The sequence below is a fragment of the Gekko japonicus genome, unplaced genomic scaffold (assembly GCF_001447785.1).
Source record: "Gekko japonicus isolate JY-2015 unplaced genomic scaffold, Gekko_japonicus_V1.1 scaffold1638, whole genome shotgun sequence".
Taxonomy (NCBI): domain Eukaryota; kingdom Metazoa; phylum Chordata; class Lepidosauria; order Squamata; family Gekkonidae; genus Gekko; species Gekko japonicus.
Genome location: NW_015161447.1, coordinates 255,386 through 268,373, shown reverse-complemented (window position 1 = coordinate 268,373; position 12,988 = coordinate 255,386). Strand labels below are relative to the sequence as shown.

At 39.2% G+C, this 12,988-nt stretch overlaps 1 pseudogene; it reads right to left on the bottom strand.

The window, feature by feature from the left end:
- The window catches only part of LOC107125617, an 88,403-nt pseudogene extending 83,607 nt beyond the window's left edge, over positions 1-4,796 (bottom strand).
- Positions 4,797-12,988: the final 8,192 nt, after the last annotated feature.

The window sequence follows — 12,988 nt, the reverse complement described above, 5'->3', positions numbered from 1 at the left end:
GGTTAGTCTGTCCCAAAAACAATCCTATTGGTCGCTTATAGGAGTGGGAGGTTACCTATCAGGAGTGGCCAATATTGAAATCTAATACGTTACTCAAAGAAGGGCATCTGGGCAGGTGTGAAAACCTTGGCGTCAGGATGCTTCATTGTTGTGTTGATGAAGCTGGCCATTCCATTGTAAACCAAATGTCCATTTGGCAGGAAATAGCAATGCAGGAACAAAGCAGTCACGTGTCATATGTGACCACAAGTGATTTTGCAATGGGGGCTGTCTCTGCTCCAAGCTGTTGTTTTCTTACTGCTCACAATAATGGAGGTGTGTGATTCTTCACCAGGCTGGTAACTCTGTAATGGAAACCTTATTCATGTGTAAGGCTTGTGCAAGTACTTTCTATGTGCTGCATCACAACAGTTGACTTGGAATGTACAGTTCTCTGAGCCTATGTGTGTGTGTGGATAGTCCATTGTGTGTAGCAATGAATATAAGTCCATAAATCAAAATATCAAGTTCATTCTCTAACATAATTCTGTGCCAAGAAACTGGTTTCTAAGAGAGTTTTTCTGCCTAAGGTTTCTTGATGATAGAAGTCATCACCGCTACCTGCTGGCTTGTTATTAGTTTTGTTGCTTAGGCTGGCAGAAGTGATTAACTTGCAGCAGCTGAGAACTGTCATCTAAAGTGGTTGACAGCTTGCAATTTAGAGATCTATCCTGGTAACAGCTTTCTATTGGCTTTTCTTTCTGCACTGAGAACTTCAGTCCCACCAGAAAAAAATTTGCCCCACAAACCAGAAAATCCTAGCTACGGGCCTGTTAGGTATGTGTCTCTCCCAGGCCATGAAGGACATTAAAAGTTAATGCCAACACCTTGAATTGCACCTGGAAACAAAGAAGTGACCAATGCAGCTATAGCAGGTGTAATGTGACAAAAGAAATTTGCCTAAGTTAAAAGATGAGCCAGTGTGTATTAGACCAATTGAAGTTTCTGGGTTGTCTTCAGGGACAGCCCCACATAAAATACATTTCAGTCTTGAGGGTGTGAGAAAAGCATGTGCCAAAGGCCTCAGAGAAGAACCGGTAGAATAGTGTCCATCTGCTTACTATATAGAGCTTTTCCATATTTTTGCTGGTTTAAACTGAAAGGATTGTGGGTGGGTGAGTGGGTGGGTGGGAGGGGAGAGAGAAATGTAGAAGCAGCTGCAGAAATCTGAAGTGTCAAATTCACTCATAATACAATAGTTTCAGGTCAAGAGAGGCTATGTGAGCCTTTCATCTTTAGGAAAATGAAATTAAATAGCAACACTGCATTTGCTGTACCCTCTCCATGGGGAATATGTAACCCAAGGATGTGTGAGAATTTTATGTATGTGTAAATTAAATATGAATAGCCAGTTTAAATTATTTCTTTCATGACCTAGATGTAAAAGAGGTTTTCCACATAGCTGCAGTACAAAGGATCTCTTTACCACTACTCTCGTATGTTGCTATGTTTCAAATTTCTTCCAGCAATAACTTGTCCTTTAGGATTTTCACAAAATTAAAGTGTGAGGCAAAGCAGCCCTGGCCCCCTCCTCAAGAGTTAATGTAAATGGCAATGGGCTTGTTCCATCCTGCAGGTGTTACTAATTGGTCTCTCAGCCTACACAGCCCTTATCATCTTCAAGGCCAGAGCTCAAAATGTGGTAATTAGCCTCTCATGAGAACCTGTGGCCTACAGGATGGGAGGAGGGGGAATCAGGAGCGATTAGGTAATTTTCTAGAGGGTTCCAGCAAGAGTGTGTCCTGATTGGATGTCACCATCACCTGACACTGCTTGGCCAAAAAATTATAATTGAGCTAAGAGCCTGAAGAAAGAAAGTTAGCTTGGATTCTGATGGACTGAAGGCCTGGACTATGATATGCTTATATTGCAATAACTAGCATTGTAGAGAATGTATGAGCTATGGCCTTTGACTCATGGACTTAAGGTTTGTACCATCTAACACAAGGCTTGAAAATGTGTTAGATAGTTAAGCTAATTTTCTTGTTTTCTGCTGTATGACTTTAAAACATTGTGTTGCCTATAGAATAAATCCTTAATCTCGACAGAAATTAAATACATTTCATAAAATATTAAAAAATAAAATAAAAAAGGTTTGATTACTTGTGTACAACAGCCCCGGGAACCCATGGGGTTCATCTTTGGACTCCATGACACAAAAAGCCTTGTGGTGCCTTAAAGTCCAATATCACGGGAAGTTTTTGAATGTAATAAATCTATTTTCTTGCATGTAGACCAACAGTGAGAGAAGGGCTGAAAAGTTCTTTAAATGGCAAATATGAATTCAGTTTAAAAATATATTGTGGCATAGGATTTCATGTGCCTGAGCTACTTCATCAGATACATGAAAAGTTACCCTAAACTGGCAGAAATATACACAAATGTATAGAAACATAAGCTTGGATGCTATATTTTCCTTCTGCTTGCACAGCACAACCCTTGTTGCAGAGGTGCTGCAAGACTCTATTCTATGGTACTATGCATTTTCAGGTCATGCAAGAATCTGAGCAAAAAACTTGAAGCACCAGAGGGACACTCTCTGCAGTGGAAGACAATGCTGTGCAAGCAAGCAGAAGGAAGTATGGGATCCAAGACAGAAGGAAGCAGTTTGTAGAGGGCTTATTGTGGTATAGTGATTAAGAGTGTTGAACTAGTATCTGAGAGACTCAGGTATGAATCCCCACTTGTGCCATGGAACCTCACTGGGTGACCTTGGGCCAATCACACTCTCAGTCTAACCTACCTCACAGGGTTGTTGTGAGGATAAAATGGAGGAGAGGAGAAGGCTGTAACCCACTTTGGGTCCCCATTGGGAAGAAAAGTGGGGTACAAATGAAGTAAATAAATATAAAATTCAAGAGATTAATATTTTATTGTGTACAGCACAGAAGACAACAAAATTCAGTCAAAAGAGTATGGGTGTCAATAAGAATGGTTGTCAGTCACTCTTAGCTGTTATTGCTTCTCGGCCTTTTGGCTAAGATCAGCGTAAACATTCTCTAAATAAGTCATCTGTTATCAGTTTAATATCTGATACATCCTCTATTTGAGGACTATATATTAGTCACTCTCAGCTGTTGATGAATTGGGAAAAAGTAAGATGAATAGTGTCGATAACCATGTTCAGGGGGTACTTAGCTTTCTGTAGCGAGCTAGTCACTAGCATACTTGCAACAGTCACTAACTAGCATATGGGATTAGATATACTCATGGAAGATAGTCAAGATGACTTTAAAAAGCCTCCATTTCCCAGAAGCAGTAAATCTCTGAACACCTGTGCTAGGAGGCAACATCTAGGGGAAAGCTTGGGCCTCTGTTGTCTCAGGTAACTTTGTATCACTTTAACTCAAGGTCATGTAAGTTCACTGTTTCTCTCCAGGACATACAGCCTTTCCTAAACTTTGTCTTCAATTACTTTCATTTACATTTTCCTATTCTCTCAGAACAACCTCAGCTGTTCTTAACTGCACACACACAGACTGTCTCTCTCAGACTTCCGAACGAACTAACTTCTCAACTGTCTTCATCAACTGTCAAACCTCTAACAGTCACTCCTGACAGTCATAAATATTCATCCACTCAGAATCACTTCCAACACTCCTCCCCCTTTCTGCCAATCACCAATCACACACACTTGCCTGTTTCAACCACTCTAGACTATCTCTCAGCCATACAACCAAACTTTTAAAGCGACACACACACATATATAACAAGGAATAATTACAATACCACTTAAAGAAAAAAATATATAAAATGTTTTATAGATGGCATATGATGCCAGAAAATTTAGCAAAATGGTATCCAAATATGTTAAATGTATGTTGGAAATGTAAACAGAATACTGGCTTTTATTTTTACATGTGGTGGACATGTAATATTATTAAAAAATCCTGGATATGGATACATGAGATATTGCAAAAAATTCTAGATACAACTATCCCATTTGTACTAGAACTGTTTTTATTAAATACCATTCCAGAGAATTTTTTAAAAAACCAGATACATATATGATTGTACATGTAATAACTATGGCTAGAATTTTGTATGCAAAGTATTGGAAAAAAGAAGTCCCATCTAAAGAGGAAATAATCTAAAAATTATTGGAAACAACAGAAATGGATAAATTAACTTTACAATTACATGATAAAAAAGAAGAAACTTTTGAGAAGAACTGGTCAAGATTCAATAAATGGATTGAGGATTATTTTGCAAAATGTGTAACATAATATTTAAAACATAAGTTCTACTTGTTAAAATGTTAAACTGATCTAGGTGCATAACAGAATGATTCTATCTATGCAAAATTTAAGTAGTTACAATTACAGACTCCATATTTGTTGTATGTTAGTCTTTCTTCTCTTTGTAGTTGTTGTCTTCTTTTGTTTCACTTTTGGAAAACTAATAAAACTCTTTATATAGGAAAAAAACCCCTCTTCGACACTCTGCATCCCACAATGTGCAAACTTGAAATGCCATGCGTATAAGCAATTCTGATGATTACAAGAACCATTGCTAGTTTGATAAACTTGTATTTCATCAGCATTAACAACTTCTGAGTCTCCACTAACATCCACAAGAAAATGAAATCCATTTCTCTCGTCCACTTCAAATTCAATTCCAGACATTTCACCCACAATCTTACTTCCTTTCCTTCTCTTAAACAACACATTGTGATTACTTTCCATAAGTCTTTTGGTTGAAATCAAATTATCAGCTGCTTCAGGAATCAGAGCCACATTCTTTAATTTAACATCCATCACTTCTCCAGTTGTAGTGAGGAGTTGGATTGGCACTGTCCCAACAAGCATGACCTCAAGTTTTGAGAGAGAACCTTGCATTATTTTTTTAGATCTCAAGCCTGAACCAGTGTTTAAGAAAAGACAAGAGATTGCTAGGCAAGCCAGTCTCTTGACACCTTCTCACTGACACCTGAATAGCCCATAACTGTTACCGACAAAACAAAATAACAGGTATGTTTCTTTCCTTTCCACCACTCTCATTCCTTATTGAACATATTTATATCCTGCTTCATAATGAGGGGTGCATGAATGTTCACTATCAGTTATTTTATATTTATGTTAGTTTATATATTTTTTTGTAACATTTTCAGTTTTCCATCTCAAGCTGTTGGCTTTGTAGCTTCATTGTAGGCACATTGCATGGTTTTTGAATGCAATGCAATTTATAACATAGTATATGTCATCATTATGTGTAACGTAAGTAAATAAGAGGGTAACAAGCTGGGTCCAAATGACTACCAGCAGAGGGAAGCTGGTAGAATGACGCTTGCCCACCTCCCCACTCCTACTGCAGTCCATGAAATTCCACCCCCTAGTTTTGTTCCTCAGAATTAGTGGACCTTTGGGAAATAAACCATGTTGAGGCAACATGGAGGTCTGCAGTGGAAGAGGAAAATTAGTTGAAGTCATGCTCCTGTTCTCCACCAGTAGAAATGCTGTTCTGCCAGTGTAATTGCCACTGCACCACTAGCTCTATCTCACTGGGGATTATACTATCAAGCTGCAGTGATGGGCTGGATAAGAGACTGAATAACTCTGGAAGATGAAAGACTCCTACAGTTAGAAGGTCATGACCTACCCATGGGTTGTCATGCACACATATGGTATAACAGATAAACCACAACAAAACTTCCAAAATCACATAGTAAGAGGCACCTTAATAAAAATTTGGGAAAAAATTAAAAACAGATTTTACAATAAAATTCCAAAATGGCTTCCCCACTAGAGGCTTTTATAATGCCGGCATTATTAGATAATAGCAAAAAAGTGACATATTAACAGAAAAAAATGAACTGAAACCATTTGAAATACTTAAAATAAAAAAATATAAATCTCACTAATTTAATTAAAATCCAGATTTACTAAAGATAAAACATTAAATTTTATGAATTCCAAAACCCAATTTGATAAATTATGGCTTTTATCATCAGACAAGCTCATACAAACATTATATAACTATTTTCTGATAGAAGAAATACAAGAAGAAACAGTAAAACCAAATATGATTAAATGGATGCAAGATATAGGGTATAATATATCTTTAGATGAATGGTCCAAAACCTGGAAATCTATGAAACTATTAAGAGCTGTGTCTTATAAAGAAAATATCTGCAAGATGTTCTATAGATGGCATTGGACTCCAGACAAACTCGCTAAGTATTATAAAAATAGCTCCGAGATATGTTGGAGATGTAAAAACAATGTTGGAACATATTATCATGTTTGGTGGAACTGTGAAAAAATTGCTAAATTCTGGAAGATTACCAAAAAAGTAATAGAAGAAATTACAAAGGTTAAATTGCAGCTGAAATCAGAAATCTTTTTACTCAATATCACACCGGATGGCATTAAACAAGATGATTTAATAATCATACTGTATATACTTACCATGTCGAGAATATTAATTGCAAAACAATGGAAAAAGGATACGATACCCAATAAAGAAGAGCTAAGGGATAAAATTATTGAAATAGCTGAATTTGATAAACTGAATACGACTCTTTCAGGAAAAGATGAAACAACTTTTCAAAATAGATGGCAGAAAGTTTATAACTGGGTGGAAAAAAATTGTTAGACGATCTTCCATTTGTACTTCCAACAAATGTATATGCATTACTCTGTTATTTTATGTAATAGAAAACGTACAAATAAACTTATATAATTGCCACTGCACCAATGGACAACATGCTTAGTTTCAACCTGCTGCATTTAATGATGTGCAAATTACATGGAAAATGCACAGATCACAAGAGCATAAGAACAGCTCTGCCAGATCAGTCCACTGGTCCATTTAGTATAGCATCCTGTTTCACACAGTGGCCAACCAGTTGCTAAGGCCTTCCCCTGACATTGCCTCCAAAAACTGGTATTCAGATATTTACAGCTTCTGATTGTGGAGGCTCCCTTTATTCATTATGGCTATTAGCCACTGATTTAAAGGGGGGAAACATTGTGAGGAAATAAAATATGGCATGAAAATAAAGAACCACAGTGGAGGAGTGCCAAGAAAGTAGCAAGGCCTATTACACTGGCAACCCGCATCTCCTTAGACAGCCCTGGCAGCATCAGCATCAATGTAGGGAATGGGCCAGTTGGGGGCGAAGCTGATAAAGACATGGATGCCTTGTGAAATGTCAGGGAAGTATGCAGGACTGGTAGAAACTTCTGGGGTCTATTTAAGCCCCAACAGGAGAGAACCAGGGACAACTTCCTGGTTGGTTCATGAGATGCCCAGAACGTTAGAGGAGCAGCCAAGAGAGAGCCAAGGAGGATTAGCGGGAGTAGGTCTTGCTATAGTGTAAAGCTTTAATCACAAGCTCAGTTCTAGGCCTCAGCACAATTCACAGCAGTCTATGTTTGCAATGCATCTATCTCTTTGATACCAGTCCTGCCCTCCCTTCACTCACTCATACACACACAACACACATCTGTCCCACCTCTCAGTTTAGTGGGATCACCTTCTCTAAGTTATGATGAACACCTAACCTACCTATCAAGGGACAATTAGTGCCAGTAAGGAAGCATCAGCCAGCTACTCTGAGTCCTTGATGTAACAAGCAAGCAGCTGCATCACTGGGGGGGACAGACACCCTATTTTTTAATAGCAAAACCATGAACACCAGTGATCCGTTGTGATGGCAGTTTTTCTATTGGATTGGATCATGCAATTGTAGAACTGATTTCTAGCTCCAAAGGGAGAAAGAACAAACTTTCAGTTTTGAAGTCAAATGTCTTAAAGGATGGTTGTGTCTTGATCCATTCATTCTGAGTCAAGACAGAGCTTATGATGGCTTCAGGGCCAAGAGAGGCAAGTTCTGAAGCTATCATGGGATTGGGCAGCAGCCACTGCAGCCCTGCTGTTCAAACTGGACTGGTTTACAGGAGCCATCGTCTCCTGACAGAGACACATTATGAATTTCATTCATTTCACTGTATAAAGGGATTGTTATCTATAACAATGCTTGAAGGCTTAGCCACAAGAAATAATGCTTTAGAGGGAGCTGAAGATGGGGGGGGGGAGAACCTTGGTTTAATAAGTTCCTTTGAGGAAAGCAGTCTATTTTGAATGCTACACTAAAAGGAAAATGGTGTGGGGGGGAAATAAAGGCTACAACTAATCCAAGCAGGCCACTACTCTTATTGCCCTTGGCAATCATGGAACAGTTGGAGAACTGTCCCATTAGAAGCCAGAGGAAGACAATTTCTGGTTCCAGCATGGGGCTGAAGAGTACTTTCTCTGCCTCACTGCTTGACTGTACGAACTTTCGCATGCTAAATGGAAGTCTGCTTGCTGAGGAGCCACAATTGAAGCAAAAAAGCACCTTCCCTGCAGACTTGCAAAACTCTTTCCAGCTGCAGACAGCAGACCTTTGCAGAGCCAGGACATGGTAATTATGCTGTGGGAGGACAATTACTCAGCAAATACTTTTGTATAGTGAATACAGGTCTTGCCAAAGCCTGCACTGCATTCACTGCTTGTTGTCCCTTAACCTGCTGCTTAAAGATACCTGTCAAGGTATTAGAGGATCGATGCAAATCCACCCTGTACAGTTAATGAGTCTTCCTGTCCTTCCTCTCAGGAAGTGACAGGAGAATGGTAATGTCCATGTCCCCCAAGGCTGTATCAGTGGGGAATTTGTGGAACCCTTAAAAGCATTGTCAAAATGTTTTAGTAGTTCTCACAGTTGTTTTTTTTTAAGTCTCACTGTTTTATAGCTCTGGACTGACTGGAGATCAGTTTGCAGCACTTCATTTATCAGGTATATTCTGGGCGCAGGTAAAATATGTTATCTTCCTACTGGAACATGCTAGGACTGTCCTGTACTAATCGTGTAAGGACTAGAGTGCTAATAATACATGGTTGGAGGTAACAATGTGTAACTATACACTCTTCTCTTCCCATCCTCCTAAAACTGGTTCCAAACATTCCATCACATTTTGGTGTGGACAAGAATCCAGAACCCAAGAAAGGAGTATGCAGGAGCATCTTGAAACCATACCATATCTGTACTTTAAGTTTCCCAGCAAGGTAAATATCAGCTTCCCAGGTTTTTTCAGGTTAGGAAAATGGTATGGAGAGAAGGCTAAAACCACCCCCCAAACTCGTCCAACAGTCTCAGTCAGAATCTGATGACTGCATGCGTTCATGGGTGCTCCAGTAGTAGAACTCCCAACGGCTTGTTTGGTTTCACTTTTACTGACACGGTTTACTTTGAAACAGTGGCAGGAACAAAAGAAAGAGCAAGTCAACTGATCCTGTAGATGACAGACACAGTGACCAACTGTAAAGGTATATTATCAACCTTGCCGCAAAAGAGGAGATGAAAGGATGACGATTCCTTCCAAGAAGAATCTTTTGAAGAAGAATCTACAGTTTTAGAAGTAAAGTGAAAGCTGTACTGTGAACTGGGAGAAACAAATCTAGATGGGATATCAATAGAGCTATTCCAGGCCACAGAAACAGAGACACCAAAATCTTAACAACACTATGCCAACAAATATGGAAAACAAAACAATGGCCCACAGACTGGAAACACTCAATTTACATTCCAGTTCCGAAAAAACAGAGACGTCAAAGACTGCAGCAACTACCAGAGAATTGTGGTAATTTCTCACCCAAGTAAAATGATGCGCAAAATCTTACAACAAAGGCTATTACCATATATGGAATGATAAATGCCATATGTCCAAGCTGGATTCAGAAAAGGAAGAGGCACTAGAGATCTTATTGAAAATTTACATTTGTTACTGGTGCATATGAGAGAATTTCAGAAGAAAATCGCCTTGTATTTCATATATTACAGTGAAGCTTTTGACTATGTGGTTCCTGAAAAACTATTGTTAGTTTTAAAAGAAATGGGTGTGCCACAGCATCTGATTATTCTGATGCACAACCTGTACTCTGGACAAAAGGCTACTGTTAGGACAGAATATGGAGAAACAGAATGGTGTCAAATTGGCAAAGGTGTCAGACAGGTGTCTCCCTTTCTTCAATCACTATGGAGAACATATCATAAGGAAATTTGAATTAGATTAGGGAGAGGTGAAAATTGGTGGATTAACAATATGAAATATGCAGATGACACCACATTACTGGCAGAAAACAGTGAAGACGTCAAACGACTACTGCAGAAGGTTAAAGTAGAAAGTGCCAAAGCAGGATTACAGCTGAACATCAAGGGAAAAAAGTAATGAGGAATTACATAACTTTAAGGCTGACAAATGAGGAAACTGAAATTGTTAAAGATTTTCTATTCCTTGGCTCCATCATCAACCAAAAGGGACACTGCAGCCAAGAAATCAGAAGGAGATTGACACTGGGAAGGGCAGCTATGAAGGGGCTAGAAAAGATTCTTAAGGGTAAGGATATGTCGCTGATGAACAAAATCAAATTAATTCATGCCATAGTATTCTCCATTACTATGTATGGGTTTGAAAGTTGCGCAATGAAGAAACTTGACAGGAAGAAAGTTTATTCATTTAAAATGTGGTGTTGGAGGAGAGAGTATTACAGATACCATGGACCACCAAAAAGACAAATAAGTAGGTTCTAGATCAAATGAAGCCTTAACTCTCCCTAGAAGCTAATAAGACCAAACTGAGGCTATTGTACTTTGGTCACATTATCAGAAAACAAGAGTCACTGTAAAATACAATAATGCTAGAAAAAGTTGAAGGCAGCAGGTAAAGAGGAAGACCCGTTATGAAATGGATTGATTCAGTTATGGAAGCCACAGCCCTCAGTTTGCAAGACCTGAGCAAGGCTGTTAATAATAGGACGTTTTGGAGGACATTAATTCATAGGGTCACCATTAAGTCAGAAGAAACTTGAGAGCACTGGGGGTGGAGTGACAGCAGAGCTGCACAGTCGCACCCAACAAAGCCTCCACGTCAGGCTTCTACAAAAGAATTAAAATAAAAAAAATGGGCTGCAATTTAAATATTACAGCTTTACCAAAACAATGGTGTTAGGAGATGAGCTGAATATTTGCTTTTATGTGTTTGTGCTTGCTGACACACACTCACTGTCATGGACTGTGCTTACAAATCCCTATGGATTTGGGAAAGCTGTTTGCATTGCATGCTGTGACTGCTTCACCTGGAGAGTATCTTGCCTGTAGTTTATGCAAATGGAGCTTGCACTTACACAGCCCAGCACGAGGAAGGAGGATACCTTGCCATTGTGACCAGCGCAAAACAACAACTTTTATGGTTTCAACCACCATGAATGAACTGTGAGAAAACACGTAACTCTGATATCTGGTTTACCTCCAAAGAGACAGTTTCCTGCCAAATGGCCACTTTATGGCTTGGGACCAAGCCAGGGTCATCTACACTTCATTTGGTTGCCTTGGTACTGATCTTCACAACTTGACCAGATGCATCCCTTGAGTTAAAGGTTAAGATTTCAATATCGTCCACTCCTTCTAGGTAGGCACGTCATTACCCAATAACCAATAGTGTTAGTTCTTGGGACGGACCACAGGTGGGAAGGGCAAGGAGGATGGCATCAATGCCAGCCCCCAAGAGCCCCCCCTATATAAAGTGAGGTTCAACAGTTTGAACCCTGCTAGCCATCTTCTCTCCTTAAGCTACTTGCTTACAGCTTTGCTATATAAGTAACTCTTTGCTATATAAGTAACTCTGTGGACTGCAGCCACAGAGGTCCGCACATGTTGGCAGGTTCCAGTGGTGTGAGTTTAGATTCTCTTTAGCAATTCTAGTCTCATTCCTGTATTCTTCATTGAGAAGGTCAAGCTTTGGATCAGATAAGTATTTGCTACTTCCTTCCCCATCCTTTAGTGTAATAGTAACTATTTCCTATTTCTGTAACTCTGAGAAACTTGTGTGATTGTGTGTGTGACTCAGTTTTTTTATGTATGCGAACTAAATATTATCATTCAGTAAAAAGAACAACTTGCTTTTAAGATACAAGCCTCGTCTCCATTTATATCACTGGGAAATTCCTTGGAATGGGTATGGACCTCTGTATACACAGGCAAAAGGACCCCAAAATAGTTAGTCTTGCTTCTGTCATAAATAAGGCAGTTTGGCTAACAATGGGGAGGAAAGGGGAGCAAAAGGTGGCAAGAATTCCTCCAAACCAATGCCTAGAGCAATGCAAGAAAGCCAAAATTCTTCAGACGAGGACTCTCCCCCCCGTTGGAAATGGAGGAAGCAGAAGCTCGTGCAAGCAAAAGGAAAAGAGAAGACTCTTTAACCAAAAAGCATTTACAGGAGATGCTTACAGACTTAAAACAAGACTTAAAAGAAGAGATAAGAAACAGCATGACTCTTATTATGAATAAGCTGGATGAAGTCAATAAAAAACTGCAGGAGACACAGGAGAAGGCAGAGGCAGCAGCAGCTGGCATGCAAAAGAACTCTAATGAAATAGCTGAACTGAAAACTTTAGAAGGATGGGCGAAAAGCAAGCTAATACAGGAGTTTTATGAAAACTTATATACCTCCCAACATCCAGAGCCTCAAAACATTGCTAAGTATTTACAATCTATAAACTCTATTCCTACAATAACAGAGGATCATCGTACACTGCTGGAAGCCCCCATAACAAATCAGGAAATCGAGCAAGAAATCAAAAAACTTAAAAATAACAAGGCATCTGGGCCAGATGGCTTTATCCCAGAATATTATAAAGTGTTCCAAAAAACGCTCACTGTACCACTGCAAGAAATGTGTAATGCAATTAGAGTAAACAGAATAATGCCAGAAACCTGGAGAACGGCAAATGTGATTTTAATCCCCCCAAAAGGCAAAGACAAGACAGACCCACGATTGTACCGTCCAATCTCTCTACTTAACATAGATTACAAAATTTTTACATCAGTAATTGCCTCACGAATGAAAATCATCATTGCTAACTACATACATAAAGACCAATCTGGTTTCATCCCGACACGGGACATATC